Below are 16,801 nucleotides of genomic sequence, written 5' to 3' on the forward strand. Positions count from 1 at the left end.
TGATTTGACTTGGATTCCTGCATTGAGCAGGAGGTTGTTCTTGACAGGCTTATAGGTTCCTTCCAACTCCATGATTCTATGATTCTGTGCCATAGCCATGGGAAAGTTCAGTCCTTGTTAGGGGGCAAACTTTTGTTTGAAGAAGTCTCATTTTGAAGGCCTGTTCAGTCCAAGCCTGACTGAGAAACCATGTACTGTACCCTGAAATTGCCTATTGAGAAACAGCATCTGGTCAGAAGACTGAGCAGGCACACCAGTTTTCTCCATTAGGGTGAGATGTATTTTACTCCTATTTAAATTAGAAAAAATTAGGCCATAATCCTACTGATGTTTGTTTGAAGTTCATATAACTTGCCACAGCTAATTGTAGCTAACCAAGGAAGTTCTGGTACATGTCTTGGTTGTGTCCTTGGAGACGTGCCTGATTGTGCAACCAAGATGTGCCCCAGCATCTTGACAAGTAGTACAATTAGTTGCAGAAGCCTTATGCAAATGTCAGTTTTGAATGTTCTGCCATTGTCCTGCTTTTGCACTTAATTTTTTTGCTTCATCAGAAGTCATTTCAAATTATTGCTGCTTTCTGCCAGTAGTACAGTGTCATCTGCATATCCTAAAATATTCTCCTTCATCTGAATCTAATTGAGCTTTAGGCATGATATGTTCTGCATATGAAATCAACAGGTAGGAAGACGAAATACACCTTTTTTCTGAAATCTGTACCTATAGGAAACCATCGTCTTCTAATATTGTAGCATCTAGTTTCATTGATATACCATTCCAGATGCAAAGTACAGTAGACATTACAGTATTTCAATCCATAATAAGTAAATTTTATTGGTTTCCATTTTAACAATTTCATCCTTGTTATTGGTACTGTTTTTGTCCTGTCTTTGTCTTTAAATGTTGCTTATTGTATATTCTTGGTTACTGCTTTCAGAAATGGATTGTTGCTGCTGCTTTTACTTTCAGAATGAATGTTATTCTGTTTTTGCTCTATGGTGCTTTGTAGTTTCCACTTGGACGCATGCCTTAATGTGGTGAGAGGGTTTAAGTGTGTCAGCGAAGTTGAGAACAATACCATCAGGATGCTATATTCTGTTTAGACTCATCGCAGGATCATTCAAGGTGGAATGGTCAGAGCTGAGAGCCCAGACTCACATGCATCCCTCCTCTTTAGCTGTTAATGATTGCATTTGCAGAAGGCAGTAAATAGTTCTACTGTTGATGGGAGTGAAAAAAATTCTTAAAGGATAACTATTGGGCAGCTACACTAATGGAGAGTGACACTGCTAGAAGATCTTTCATAGGCAGCAGCAGGGATGGTGACACCGAAGCTAACTCTTGTTAATGTTGCACAGAAAAAGGCAATGATAAATCACTGCTGCATATCTATACATTTAGAAATCCATGAAGAAACCAAGGGAAAAAACACAGGAGAATGTGATTTCTAGACTGGAAGATGTTCAGTCAGCAGCTGAGGTTGAGCAAAGAATAAGCATGACTCGTACTGTTGTGAAGGCAGCAACAGGATTACCACCAAAAAGAGGTCTAGTGTAGTTGCTGAGGTGCCCAGAGGCTAAAGAAGAGTTTGGTGTAGCATGACACAAGTAACTGGAACATAGAATGTGATAAGTATGAATAAAAGTAGCTTGGACTCTTAAAAGAAGAAATGCAACTGTTGCTCTATGTAAATAAATATCGGAATAACTGATATGGGTGGATAAATGTGAATTGAAATATGATATCCTCAATCATATAGTTACAAAGTGTTTTACTCAGGAAACAACAAACTCAGAAGAAACAGATCACTCTCTAATAGTGAGAGGCACAGCATAAGCCATTGGAGCTACAGTGTAATGTTTGACCAAATATTAGCAACACTTGATTGTTTTGATGTGTGACCAATACTACGGACAAGAGGCTATTGTTAGGACAGAATATGGAGAGAGAGAATGGTTTCCTATAGGCAAGGGTGCATTTTTCCCCACCTTTCATTTAATCTGTATAGAAAATATAGCAAAAAGAGAGCAAGATTAAATTCAGATTGAATTTAGATTGAAAACTGATGGAAGAACATAAATAAAAGATATACAGATGACACTATATTATTTAAATAATAAAAGTTTAACTTTGAAACAAATACTGAGCAAGAAGGTGCAAAAGCAGGATTACAGCTGAACGTTAAGAAGACAAAAATCGTGATGACAGACGAATGACATAACCTTAATGCTGACAATGAAGAAATTGAAATAGTTCAAGATCTTCATATCTTTGTTCAATCATCAGTCAAAATCAATATTGTAGTCAAGAAATCAGAAGAACATAAGAGACTCAGAAGGGGAGGGCTATGAAGGAACTAAAGAGGATGCACAAGTGTAAATATTCATCACTGGAGATCAAGGCTAAGAGTACTTGTACTGTGGTATCCTTGATTGCAGTGTATGAATGTGAAAGCTGGATAATAAAGAGAGCTGAAAGAGATTAAAAAAGGATCCATTCCAAACATGTGGGAGGACAGCTTTATGAGCTATCACAGAGACAAATAAAAGAGTTTTTAATTAAATACCCCTCCCCCAAGAAGCTAAAATGACTCAACTGAGGCTATTGTACTTTGGCCATGTTAGCTGAAATCTCATTTGTGTAAATTCTACAGTGCACGACTGATGGTTCTGCAGGAATCCCTTTCATTGTTAGGAACCATGGTAGCCACTGAATTACTGAAAATCACCACTGCTTGGGAACTGTGGGGGCCTCTTAATGGGAGGGGAAATATTTAATTTTCAAAAACACTCCCCTCTTAATGGGAGGGGAAATATTTAATTTTCAAAAACATGTCACCAGTTTACACGAACAGGATTTCAGCCATCATGAGAAGACAAGACTCATTGGAAAAGACAAGAATATTTTGAAAAGCAGAAGCCGGTAGGAGAAGAAGAAAATGAAATGTGTGATGGATTAATTCAATAAAGAGATGTGCTTCCCCCCCCCTTTTTCTTTTCTTTCTTTCTTTTTTGTTTGTTTGGACTCCATATCCCAGAATTCCCCAAGAATTTTCCAGGCAGAATTCTCAGCTGCCCAGAGACACACACCTACAGTACTTGTGTTTTATTCACCTGGAACTGGTCTTATCTTCCAAGCTGTCTTGGGCCTACTTCTGTACAAAAAGGAAACTGACCTAGTGCTTCCTGGTTACATCATGGGAAGGAAATGCCATGGCATTTCCCTTGCACTGAATAGCAGGTTTTGTGGAAGTAGAACAGGGTTCTGAAAAGTGTGTTTGTGGGAATGACTAATTTGGGTTGTCATGTTCTGTAAATGAAGTTAGTATGTTTATTCACGCAATGGAAATATCCAAGAGAGAGATGACTGAATATTACGTCGTTACCTCAGACTTTCCCCCTTTAATTTAAATAAAGAGAAAGTCTTCTGCCCCACTCACTCAAATTTTTTAGTTTTAAACATGCACACGTCACATTTCTTCACTTACTGAATGCATATGTAATAACAATACAGTATTGCTACTCTGTTCACTAAAAAGCTTGGGTGTATCCCTTTTTTGCATTCTCCATTGTAATGCATGCTGTGGTCTCTTAGAAACAGTATCGTGCTGTGGTGCCAGCTTAAAAATATTTAGTCTGCAGTGCAGTTCAGGTTAGTGATGAGAACTCAGATAAGAAGTCTTGTCTCTGTTTTTCTTGTTGACCTTGGAAAAGCTTTGTTTTATTAGGAAGTGGAATATTAACCCTTGGATTTTATCCAGAAATGAGTCCTTAAAAGGCACACATCTTGATTTACTTGTTTATATTCTTTGCAGTTGGGCAATTTTGCCTGATAATTTAAACAGACACTTTTCCAACCACAAGTTTGATGCCAGTTGCACTTTGGCTGGAAACCTTTAAAAATAATAATCAAAGTTTAGTCTTGTGGTTATCCACTTTTATTGGTCCCACATTAAACCTGTTTGTGTATGTTTGTGCTGCCTGGTGCACTCTTGAGCATGATTTCTTCAAATGCTTAACTTTGTGTTGTTAATGCTTTCCTGTTTTTATGGTTTTCAAGGGCGAGTGTTTCTTTAAAACCTGGCACTATTAGCAGGCAGAAGGGGATAATTTAATTAATTCATTATTGATACATAAATGATTGGAGTTTCATTTTTTGAGGTGAACAACGCAGAAGATAAAAGGATAAATTATTGTGGCATATGGATAAAGTTTAATACAAGTTTATCTTTCAGGAATGCATGAGAAATCATTTGCCAAAATAGCAAAATTTAGTGTCTAAGGATACTCATATCTAATTATATGTGTTTTCTGTTTATATTATTATATATTGTACACATAAATAGTATGAATACATATCAATATAAATACTGTATAGTTATTATATGTATGTATCGTCTATATTTTGTCTCTTTTACTTTGAAATAAATATTATGTATAAAATACATAATTAGATGTTACGTTTGGCAGTGGGATTGCTGCCAATAACACAGTACAAGTCACTTATTCCCCATAGGAGAATTTCTTAACTAAAATCCAAGAGTTTTGTGTTTTTGGACTACAACTCCCAGAATTCTTCAGGCAGCATGGGAAGAATTCCCTATGCAGTAACCATGTTACCTAGAGAATCCTGGGTATTTTAGGCTCAATTGCATGCTGCGGGTTGCCATGCATGTTTGCTTCTGTTGTTCTGCACTCCTACAATCATTAGGCAATCTTGTTATATGGGGCAGAGAGAGATATGTAATATCTAATTTTACCTGTAATTATTTAAACAGCCAGTGTTCTAATGTCTGTGCAATCTAACCTAAAAGTTGACAGGATAAAGTTAAGAGGCAAGGAAATGCTAATAAACATATGTGATTTCTTTCAAGATACTTACATGGTGCTTGTTGCTATCTTAAGGAACACACAGCCCCTATATCTTTGATTAGGAGGTACTCTGGCACAGAGAAAAGCCATGCTCTTAGGAATGCTGAAGACTCAGGACATGGTTGGTTGCTCCTGAGAACAGGATGGTAACTAGAGCGGAGCAACTGAGGCTTTACCCAAGGGTTCCAAAATTTAGAGAGCACACCAAAATGTTAGAGGTCTATCTACTGCTGAGTAGGAGCAGATATTTATTTATTTATTATTTTATTTATTTATTCAATTTGTATCCTGCGCCCATTAGTGTCACAACACTACTCTGGGCAGGTTACAGCTCGTACAATAGAAAACAAAAATAAAAATAGAGATATTAAAATCAACAGCAATAACCCTAAAAAAACAAGATGTTACCAACTACTGTAATCCCAGAGTGGACTGAGGAGAAAAGGGGAGGGAAGAAGAGGGGAAAGAAAGGGGGGGGAAAGGGCGGGGGAAGGTGATCAGCTGGGGTCGGTGTGGAAAGCCTCCCTGAAAAGCAACTTCTTTAATTGCTTCCCAAAAGTCCACAGGGAGGGGGCTAGGTGGAGTCCCTCCAGAAGCTGGTTCCATAAAGTTGGAGCCACCTGAAAGAAAGTCCTCCCTCAGAGGAGCCTTGACTGGGATGATCTCATGCGTTGGGCAGGTGATATTAAGGAGAGACGCTCTGACAAGTAACATGGGCCCAAATCATGGTGGGCTTTATGTGTGTCAGAATCTTGAATCTGATCCGGGACACCACGGGCAACCGGGGGAGGCGAGCCAGAACTGGAGTGATGTGGTCAACTTTACTTGCACCTACCACCACATTCTCCCACATTCTGGACCTGTTGAAGTCTCCGGATCAGGTTCAAGGGGAGTCTCGTGTAGAGGGCTTTGCAGTAGTCGATCCAGGAGATGATCAGGGCCTGTCCAGATGACAGCGCCTCTCAGCTCTGTTCCCTTTCCCCTTTTCAAATTATGAAATTTGTTTTCCTGATTTAGGGATAATATATACTTTTTTTCCCTCCTTGTGTCCATGCCTGAGAGTGGAGGAAATTGTGCCACTTGATCCCAAATAGCTGGTTACAGCTCTGGTGAGGATACTTTACTATGCATCTATCAAAACACTGTTCTTACAGGGAATGCATTACATGTGCTTGTAGGAACAATTTTAATCTACCCTGTTTCCCCTAAAATAAGACTTAACCTGAAAATAAGCCCTAGTATGATTTTTCAGGATGCTCGTAATATAAGCCCTACCCCCCAAATAAGCCCCAGTTAAGTGAAACCCCGCCCTACACCATTGTGCAGCAACCAGAAGAAAATGACATGACTGTATTTGAATAAATGTAGATTGTTGTACATGGAAAAAAAATCCCCTGAAAATAAGCCCTAATGCTTTTTTTAGAGCAAAAATTAATATAAGACCCTGTCTTATTTTTGGGGACACTCTATCTATCTATCTATCTATCTATCTATCTATCTATCTATCTATCTATCTATCTATCTATCTATCTATCTATCCATCCATCCATCCATCCATCCATCCATCCATCCATCCATCCATCCATCCATCCATCCATCCATCCATCCATCCATCCATCCATCCATCCATCCATCCATCTATCTATCTATCTATCTATCTATCTATCTATCTATCTATCTATCTATCTATCTATCTATCTATCTATCTATCTATCTATCTATCTATCTATCTATCTATCTATCTATCTATCTAATAGGTCGGGGAACAGGGGAAAATTACCCCAAATGGGGCAAAAGTGAAAATCCTGTGGGTAATGAGAAGAGAAACCTTGAATTAAGGCGGGGGGGGGGAAGGGTGGCTTTTTAAGGTGCTGTCTAGGTTTATCATTGCTTTCCTTCCAAGAAGCAGGCATCTTTGAATTTCGTGGCTGCTGTCACCCTCTGCAGTGATCATGGAGCCCAAGAAAGTAAAATCCGTCACAGTCTCGATATCTTCCCCTTCTATTTCCCAGGAGGTGATGGGACCAGTGGCCATGATCTTAGTTGTTTTGATGTTGAGCTTCAGACCATTTTTGCACTCTCCTCTTTCACCCCCATTAAGAGGTTCTTTAATTCCTCCTCCCTTTCTGCCATGGTTTTGCGTAGTCAATGAAGCAGAGGTAGATGTTTTTTCTGGAACTCTCTGGCTTTCTCCATAATCCAGCGCATGTTAGCAATTTGGTCTCTAGTTCCTCTGCCCCTTCACAATCCAGCTTGTACTTGTGGGAGTTCTTGGTCCACATACTGCTGAAGTGCAACTTTGTAGGATTTTGAGCATAACCTTGCTAGTGTGTGAAATGAGTGCAATTGTACGGTAGTTGGAGCAACCTTTGGCTCTGCCCTTCTTTGGGATTGGGATGTAGACTGATCTTTTCCAGTCCTCTGGCCACTGCTGAGTTTTCCATTGATGATGATAAAAAAAAGCACACTGGTCCTTTGATATTGGGATGTGGCACCGGGGTGTCTGTGACATGGCCTTTAACCTGGTTTGTTCCTTTTTGCACACCACACATAGAATGATTAAAGTGGTAGGGGAAGCCCCCTCCCCAATTCTGCGTTGGTTGTCTCTAGCAAGCATGTCATTGCTAGCACCACTCTGGTAGCCTCTAATGATGATTAAATCCTCTGTGAGCTAGCAAAAATTTAATGCAACTTGCTAGGCACGTTGGACACCTTACTACTCCCTATACCACATCATGGCTGGAGTGCAATGTGTTCCAGCAAAAATAGTGCATATCTTTATCAAATTTGGTGCCTCCTGCTAATTCGGTACACAGCCTGTGTAGATTCAATAATATTTTTAATTCAAATAATGTATGATTTCCTTCCTTTTGAATCAAGGGGGTAATGTTGGCATATATAAATTTTTTGGGGGGTAAAAGGTAAAAAAGTTCCTTGACCCCTGATCTATCTGGTCTGCTTGATGTTTTTTGGCCTTTGTACAATTCTCACTTCCTTAAAATTCTGCTGAATTTGATTCTTCTTTGATAGATTTAAGTATCTGATTAATGTGGTAGGAGTGTTATGGGAGTGTGAGAAGAAAATTAATATGTAATTAAATATCTGAACCATTCCTTCTTTAAATCAGACATGTACAAACTTATCTGAAATGATTAATTTGAAGAAATAATTGTTGAATCATATTAGCTATTCTAGGGCAAAAGCTATCTTTTGTTTTCTGAAGAAAATATGTCTTGTTTTGACACCACATTTATGAGTAATGGCATATTATTATGGCTGCTGGATAGTACATATATAAATTAGATGGTATAGGTAGATTCTATATGTGGTACAGTCATCTCACTGCAATATCTGTCTGTCTGTCTGTCTGTCTGTCTGTCTGTCTGTCTGTCTTCAAAAGAGTTTTTACCCCAGAATTTTGACTCTTTCCAATATGGCTAAGGTGTGCCTGCCGCATCCTAGCAGGAAAGGACTGTACTTCAGTCGAAGGTAGGGTTTATGGCTATACATGATTGTCTAGCATTTCCAAGTAGGGATGGGGAAAGACTGCCTATCTAAACTGGCTGCTTTGAGCTTTCCTCAAAACTAGTTCCCTGATACTGTTGGGTTGCAGTAACTAACTTCTCCATTCATGATTAATGATGAAGGAGGAGGTTGCAGTGCAACAGCCTCTGAGGATCTAAGTAGTATCGTAGCTGGCATCATGAGCTGTGAGACTCAGAGCCCTTTTTTGGATGCCCAGTCTAACTGCAATTCATTTGCTTAAGGAAGAGGTAACACTGCAGCATTAGGCTCCTTCCCTGCCAGTGTGTCTATACATGTAAAATGGAGGGGCAGACCTGTCTGTGTAGACTTGAAGAGGCCTAGCGACCTCTCTTTGTGACCAGGAGCCCTGCAAAACGTTCATGCAGACGGATTCCCCTACATGATTGAGAGCATATATGTGTAGCTTTTCTTCAGAAGTTGTAAAGCAGATATTGGGAGTACAGCTGCGTTCCACAACAGTTACTGTGTGTTTGTTCTACCTGGACTGAACATTTTTCCAAGAGATCACAAACATCTTTGGTTCTTTCCTCCACCGGCATTAGGAAAGCCAGTGTTTTCTCAGCTTAATCCCTCAAATTGAACACGACTTCTCCTAAACATTTATCGTAAAGTCCAGAAAGCCCCTCCCTGCTCCACTTTTAAAACAAAAGACTTTGAAGATCCCACCTGTCATATTTAAACTCCGCTCTCATCCATCCTGCCCTGCCGTTGATTATCTCTCCTATAAAATGTCAAGTAGTTTTATTCCTCCAGCAGAAAAGATTTCAGGACCTTTTGTTTAGGGATTAGAAAAGGCTTTTGGTAATCCTATCCTTGATATAAACAAGGGTGTGTTTCAGAAACCAGTGCTGCTTAAGTGACGATCTCAGAACAGTCAGTTGGTTCTGATTCTTGTAAAATAAGACGAGCGAAATATCAACATTTTGCATCTACACAGAGGCCCACTTTTTAATACTGCTTTCTTATTTATGGCAATTAGTTCAAGCTATACTGATTCAAGACAGCCAAGTTTGTAAAGTACTTTGAAATGAAGAGAGTGGGTGCTTTATAGATTTCTTTTCTGTTGTTGTTGCCATTGGTAAATGGCAGCGAAACCCATTTATAAGAGCTCTTTAATGTTGTATGGACTGGCTAGATAGCTCAGTGTTTTTGGTATCTGGCTGTAGCGCCAGACAGAGGTTGGGAGATAGATTCTCCACTGTGCCTCCTGGGAGAAGAGCCGGGTTGTGTGGCCTTCAGCAAGCTGCACACTTCCGGGATGATGATAACAATCTGTGAAGTACAGAATTGGAAGGTACCCTATGGATCATGGAGTCCAGCCCCTGTCAAGGAGGCACAGGGGAGAATTGAATTTCCAACCCCTGGTTCCACAGCCAGAGGCCTAAATCACTGACCTATCCAGGGTGTCGCCAGAAGAAGGGAACAGTAAACCACTTCTGAGTATTTTCTGCTTGGAAAACCCTGAATGGTTTTTTCCCCCTAAGTCAAAATTCACTTGATAGCACATTACTGTTGTTGTTTATTTTTTTTATTATTTATTTGTTTAATTAATTTATATACTGCTCATCTAGCTATCCAGGCCAGTCTGGGTGGTTCAGAACAAAAGGAACAACCATTAAATCATAACTGCATAAACATAATAACTACTCAAAATTAAACAAACATGGTGTTGTTGTTGCTTGATGCCAGATAGTAAGCAAAAGTGCCTAATTTTTTGAAAAATGTAATAAGATCTTTCATTTTATTTGCAAAGCTGTTGTAGACTAGGATGAATAGCCTGCAGCCTTAGCATGTTGTGTTCTAGGTCTGGCTGGCCCTGGCCAACATACAGTAGGCAACACTCAGGCATAATAGGAGCTGAAGTCATAGAGGAGGATGCAGGTTGCCCACCGTGCTGTAGACACTTGAAAATCATAGCACCTTTCATGATGTTAGCATATTGAAAACTGCTGTTAGTACTACTTGTAAGTCTGTTTAGCACTTAATATTAGTCTTGTTTAGGACACCTGCATTAAACATATGGGGAAGCATAGCACTCTGGCTTTGCGCAATGTTGTTCTTGTGCACAGAGAGTGGATTTCTAGAGAGGAGAGCCTTCTGTGCCGATAGAAGCTCTCTGGCTGATCAGGACTGCCGGTTTTCCAATGTTGCTGATCACTAAGAAAGTGATATAAATAAAGCACTGAGGCTGCATGTCTAGGTGTACATAAATTCAAAGGGAATAACTTTCAGGTAGTAGTGCAACTAGATGGTCATAGGGCTTGGGCTTAGTGGTCTTATTTGGATAGATGTGCCGTATATACTCGAGTATAAGCCGACCCGAATATAAGCTGAGGCACCCAATTTTACCACAAAAAACTGGGGAAACGTATTGACTTGAGGGTCAATAAGCCGAGGGTGGAAAATGCAGCAGCTACTGGTAAATTTCAAAAATAAAAATAGATACCAATAAAATTACATTGATTGAGGCATCAGTAGGTTAAATGTTTTTGAAGATACAGTGGTGCCTCGCATAACGAGCGCACCGTTTAACGATGAATCCGCATACCGATGCGGATTTTGCAATCGCTAATGCGATCGCATACTGATGTTTCTTCGCATTGCAAGGGGGAACAGCTGTCCAGCGGTTCAAAAATGGCCGCCGGAACACCCAAAATGGCCACTGGAACCACCCAAAATGGCTGCCGGAACACCCAAAATGGCCACCGGAACCACCCAAAATGGCCACCGGAACATAGGGAAACATCGTAGAACGGTGAGTTTTGGGCCCATTTGGAACGCATTAAACATCGTTTAATGGTTTTTTTTAATCCATATAGCGATGTTTCCCCATAGCGAAGGTTAATCCGGAACGGATTAACCTTGCTATACGGGGCACTACTGTACTGCTCTTCTGAGCTGCGAGACACACTTCACTGCCTGCAGAGGGAGGACTCATACTGGATGCTGTGCTTATCTACTGCTCCGTAACAAGATGGAGGGAGACGGAGGATGGAGGAGGAAGGTGGATACATAGAATATGCAGAAGGAGGAGGATGGGAGTGCCCTGGGAGTGGAAATGCAGTGTACCTAACCCAGGTCATTGGACCACCCACAAAGGCTGCAGGTGCCCGTAGATGAGCGGGGGAGTCTGGAGAACACCTGCACTGCAGGGGAGAACATGTAATTTTGACACTGAGTATAAGCCGAAAAATTGTGCTGAAAAACTAGGCTTATACTCGAGTATATACAGTATGTGTACTTCAGACAACCACGTACAATACTTCAGTCAAGAAAAACATAGCAAATATTTCTCTTTTCCCATACCATGGCTACCTTATGCTTTACAACATGTTCTACATTCCTGATGTTGATGTTATTTGGTTTATAGTCCCTAAATGTTTATACTATGTCTTGTTTCACTGTAGAAAACACACATTTTCCTGAGTTTTTCATTTCCAGAGTAAAACAATTTCGAATCATCTAATTGAAAATGTCACATTTCATATTAGTTCATATTAGTTCACTTACCCCTAATTTTTCAACATTTAATCATTCAATATCTTGCTTTATCATTTGGTAAGCTTATCTTGACTCCTACTTCTTCCATTCCATGTTTCTGTGATAATGGTTATGCAGCACCATACTTGCCTCTGAGCAGCTGTGCTAGGTACTTTACAGCTTTAATCCAGTTGCTTCATTAGCAACAGTGCTTTTTGGAATTATGTGGAATCAATGCATTTAAAACCAGATTCAAAGTCTTGCTTTGTGTGTGTATGTGCACATATTTTTGTCTCCTGTTTGATCCTGACACAGTCAGCTGGAAAAATAAACGTGCTACTGATCAGTGCCAATTCTGATTTTTTTTTTCCATTCAGAATAAATCTATTCCACACTGATTCCCTGTTTATGTATTATTTAGGCATAAACACATATATTACACTACTGTTCTCAAAATATTTCCCATCAACTCCACTGAATCATCTGAGCAGAGTTACTAATAATTCATTTATTATTCTCTAATGCTGACTTATGAATGATTTACTAGCTACAGCAGGAGAAGGCTGCATAATTTAAGAACAAAGCAGGGGTAAGGATTTCATTTTATAGACCTCAGTGCACAAAATACTTTAACAACAGAAATGAACCATTGTTATTGTTCAGGAAAGATATATGTTAAGGTGTTAGTTCACAAAGCATATCCAATGGCCATGTGTCTGGAGGGAAGCAGTCCTCTGTACTGGACCTCATTCTTGAGTTCCATATGTGCATTTGAAGGTTGGAGTAGAGCGAGGTTTAGAAAGTGACTGTTAACAATAATGAATTGGGGATATAATGACATCCTGATTGTGCCAAGCTCTCCCTATGATAGAGTATTGGGCTGCTTGACCATTTCTTAAGGCTGGATATGGTTAGAGCTGTCTGGAAAACTGCAAAGGGAGAGGTTGCTGTAGAACAAAAGGAAACTTTTATAGGAATAAAATATTCTGTAATTAGTCTGAAGGATACCAAAATCTATTGGATGGGAGAAGTTTGAAGCAGGCGTACAGGAGCCCATCACCACAGAAACACCCCCTAGCTATTGCTTGATATAACTGTATCACTGTATTAAGTTCATTGAGTGAATGTGTTCTTTGTATATATAACTGTGTTCCTATTACTGCACTTTGACTGCACAACTAGTGTCCATATTCCTGATCCAAGTGGAGCCATTTGATCTGTGTTTCTCAACCACGTCATCCAGCCCTGATCCCAATAACTTTGATTTTCTCTAGCCTTTCCTGTAGCATCCCTGACTTTTTGAATAGAAGATCACAGTGTTAACTCTCTGTTTCAACTTTTCTGCTGAGAACAAGGTTGCAGGATCAGAGTGGAGTTGATGTAAAACTTAAACATTGGATTTTTTTAACTATTTAAATTCTTTTAAAAATCATTTTTAAAATTTAAATTGTGATTTAAATCAATTTAATTTTTAAAAAGATCATTGGTTTTTATCCACTTGATGCAGAATTAAATTGCTACTGATTTCTTTGGGCCTCATTAACTACTGAGGATTGGTGTCTTCCATCCTTGCAGTGCTTCTGTTCATCCCAATGTTCTCTTTACTCGTCACGTCCTTTCCACTGACTCGTCAATCTCATTTAAAAAATAATAATCTGTAAATTCTGGCATCCTACCTTATGTATTTTAAAATTTGATTCTAAAACTATATTTACACTTGCCTTTATTGTTGTGTTACAAGAGTCGTTTGAATAATTGGAAATGCTGTTACAGTTAACACTTCAAAGATGCATACCCAATGTTAACATGCATTTGGAGGAAAGCAGTCATATATACTGCTTTCCTCCATTCTTGAGTTCCACATGTGTATTTAAAATTTGGAGCATGGCTTAGAAAGCTACTTATAATAATAATAATAATAATAATAATAATAATAATAATAATAATAATAATAATAATAATAATAATAATAATAATAATAATAATAATAATAATAATAATAATAATAATAATAATAATAATAATCTGTGTCAAGGCAATTTTGAGTAATGGCAACCCCTTTTCAGGGTTTTCCAGTAGAGAATGCTCAGAAGTGCTTTACCATTCTCTTCCTCTTAGGGAGACCTGGGACTCTGCAGCTTGCCCAAGGCCATGCAGGCTGGCTCTTCTCCCAGGAGGCACAGTGGGGAATTGAACTTCCAACCTCTGGCTCTGCAGTCAGATACCTAAGCCAGTGAGCTGTTCAGCCAGCTAGAAAATTACTTTCAGAAATAATTAATTATGGATATGACACTGAATCCTTCTATAACTGATTAGTAGGAGGATGGAACCCAGAGCATCATTTTATCACTTCTTAGCAATGGATGGTTTCATCATGTTGCTGAAAATAATCTTCCAAACTGGGAAATAGAATCTTTTAATTCCACCTTCCTTTCCAAAGGGAAGAAAAAAAAAGAAAAAGAAAGCCACGTTGAATATGTTGCACTTGCAAAGGCTTTGTTCGACTTATCAAATAAATTAGAAGAGATGATGTGAAAAAAGTCAGCATGCATAATCCTGTTAACATACATTAAAAGAAGAGTTCACGACGGATTTAATTGATAAATTGCTGAAAATGTCCCAGTAGTTTGGCTTTCATGTAGAATTACCGCTATGAATTTAGATATCCTTCCAAACAGGAATAAGTAAGGGGATCCTGGTATGGTTTTTTAGTCTGCCAAAAATAGAATAGTATATGACTTAATTACTATATAGCATTTTTTCCCCCTGAGCATAAAGCACACTCTGGAAAATGAATGGGGAATGCTGTGCTGTTGTGTAATATGTGATCCCCGTTCCCTGTGAAAATTGCATTTCGGTCTTTTTATTAACAGCAGCAGCAGCAGCAAGAAGAAGAAGAAGAAGAAGAAGAAGAAGAAGAAGAAGAACAACAACAACAACAACAACAACAACAACAACAACAACAACAACAACAACAAGGGGAATCCCAAACAAAGCACATAATTTTCGCAAATCTGAAATTGTTCATTTCCATCCATGAATGTTACTTGGAATTGTAATATAGGGATGCAACAGTTAGTGCATTTCCTATTCCTTTGTGCAATGCTTCTCTTCAATAATGTTCTGTATATCCCAAATCCATCTTGAAAGTTTCAGCATCCATCCCTATCTATTGATGATCAGCTGTCATTCACGGGCAGGGGGCCGTGTCAGAAACACATACCTTCCATTTCTTAAAGATTTCTCTTTGTGTAAATGGAGTTTCATCTCAATAAGTAGCAATATAAGAATGAGAATGTTGGTTGTAAAGACAGGAATTGGATAGTGAAGCCATGTGATCTGCATTCTTGTCCAGCAATGGGGATAACTAAGAATTAAATAAATTGAGACCATTGGAAATAAAGGGTAGTTTCTTCCTGATAAAAACAGTTTAGAGTAATCAAACTAGTGCATGTGCAATACTGACTATCTTCCTTATTGCTTTTCTCAAATGTAAATACGTATATGATTAGGCCCACAATATGATGCTGAGAACTAATGTAGTTGAGTTATGATGGAGGTGAAATTAGGAGAAAGGCACGTGAACGTAAGTGGAAGATTTGTTTTCTACTCTACCAGTTATCTTGGTAGAATGATATTTAAGACACAATTTTATGCCAGCTTTCCTGAATGGAGATAGTGCTACTCCATGAAGCAATTAATTGGAGAGGTGAATTCTCTGAATTTTTCCCAAGGGAAGCTGTAGTTTCTTATTCATGAATCTGTTTCCTGAAGAGGTTAATGCCATTTTTTGTTCTGTAATGAGAATCAAAATTGTCTGTGGTACAGTTCATATGCATTCCAATGGCTGAAATCCTGTTGCCCAGTTGTGCGGATGGTGTAACTTTTAGAGGTGAATGTCTATCAATTAAGACATTGTTGTCTTGTTGCCTGCAGTTACGCAATTCAGTACAGACATTTCCTAACTTATGGTGGTTCAGGTCTAAACTGTACAACAATCCTTACCAAAAAAAGAGAGGGAGAAATATTGGAACTATTGTTTCCTTTTTAAAAATTGATATTTAAATGTACAGTTTCCAATCTTACTTGTACTGTGTTGTCATGAACTAAATTTATTTCAGGCCGTGGGGCTTCTTTCTAAGGAAGGGTCCGTAGGATGAAAGCTGCTTTGCATGTTTTCATAGTATACAATGAAAACATGCTTAATTGTGGAATGAGGGCCAGTTGTGTGTTTTGTGGGAAAACATTTGGGTCTGCGCAGTTCAGTGCTTTGCAGCAGTTACAGTCTTGGTTGTTCATTGAGGCTTGCAGCGAAATCCTGTTCCCACCCCCCTCAGCCATGTACATGGAAGCCAGCTGTGTGCCTAGTCCCATTTAAACCCTATTTAAAACAGGTTCGACATATTTTAGGGGGATTTAAATGTGGGTGGTTACACGAGGAATGTGTAAGCGTGGATTAATTTGAAACGGGATCATGCTATTTTTTAGCAGCAGCGAGGTTTTTGCTTCTTCACCAGAGGTTCATTTATTTAAATGAGGATGGGCAATCAGTTCATTGAAATTGTCATATTTTTCTGTGTATAAGACTATACTTTTATCTAAAATCTTTAAACTAAAAATTGAGGGTCGTCTTATACACAGAAGGAAGCTGAAGAGAGAACAAAAACAAGTGGAGGGGAAAGCAGGGATCAAAGTGGTCCTGCAGTGCTTTGATCCCTGCTTTCTCCTCCACTTGCTAAGCCCCAATTAGATTTCTTAATTTTGGGTTAGAAAAGTGGGGGGGTCTTATACATGAGGGTGTCTTATACACTGAAAAATACAGGTAATTCCACATGTGTGAATTCTTATGCCCCCCCCCCTTTAAAATCCCTGCTGTCTGACACAGCACTATACCAGGTAGCAAG

The 16,801-nt window shown here is 39.0% G+C and overlaps 1 protein-coding gene across 2 annotated transcripts in view; it reads left to right on the forward strand.

The window, feature by feature from the left end:
- HECW2 (HECT, C2 and WW domain containing E3 ubiquitin protein ligase 2) overlaps positions 1-16,801 on the forward strand; it is a 226,834-nt gene that overhangs the window by 20,048 nt on the left and 189,985 nt on the right. Inside the window, exon 1 of one of the 2 annotated variants that reach the window (XM_078380164.1) lies at positions 15,130-15,148. The exons of the other annotated variant lie outside the window; for it this stretch is intronic. The gene's annotated coding sequence lies outside the window, so the exon portion shown is untranslated. Of the gene's footprint in view, positions 1-15,129; positions 15,149-16,801 lie in introns of those variants that run through there. 2 annotated transcript variants of the gene reach the window in all.

The sequence above is a fragment of the Pogona vitticeps genome, chromosome 1 (genome assembly GCF_051106095.1).
Source record: "Pogona vitticeps strain Pit_001003342236 chromosome 1, PviZW2.1, whole genome shotgun sequence".
Taxonomy (NCBI): domain Eukaryota; kingdom Metazoa; phylum Chordata; class Lepidosauria; order Squamata; family Agamidae; genus Pogona; species Pogona vitticeps.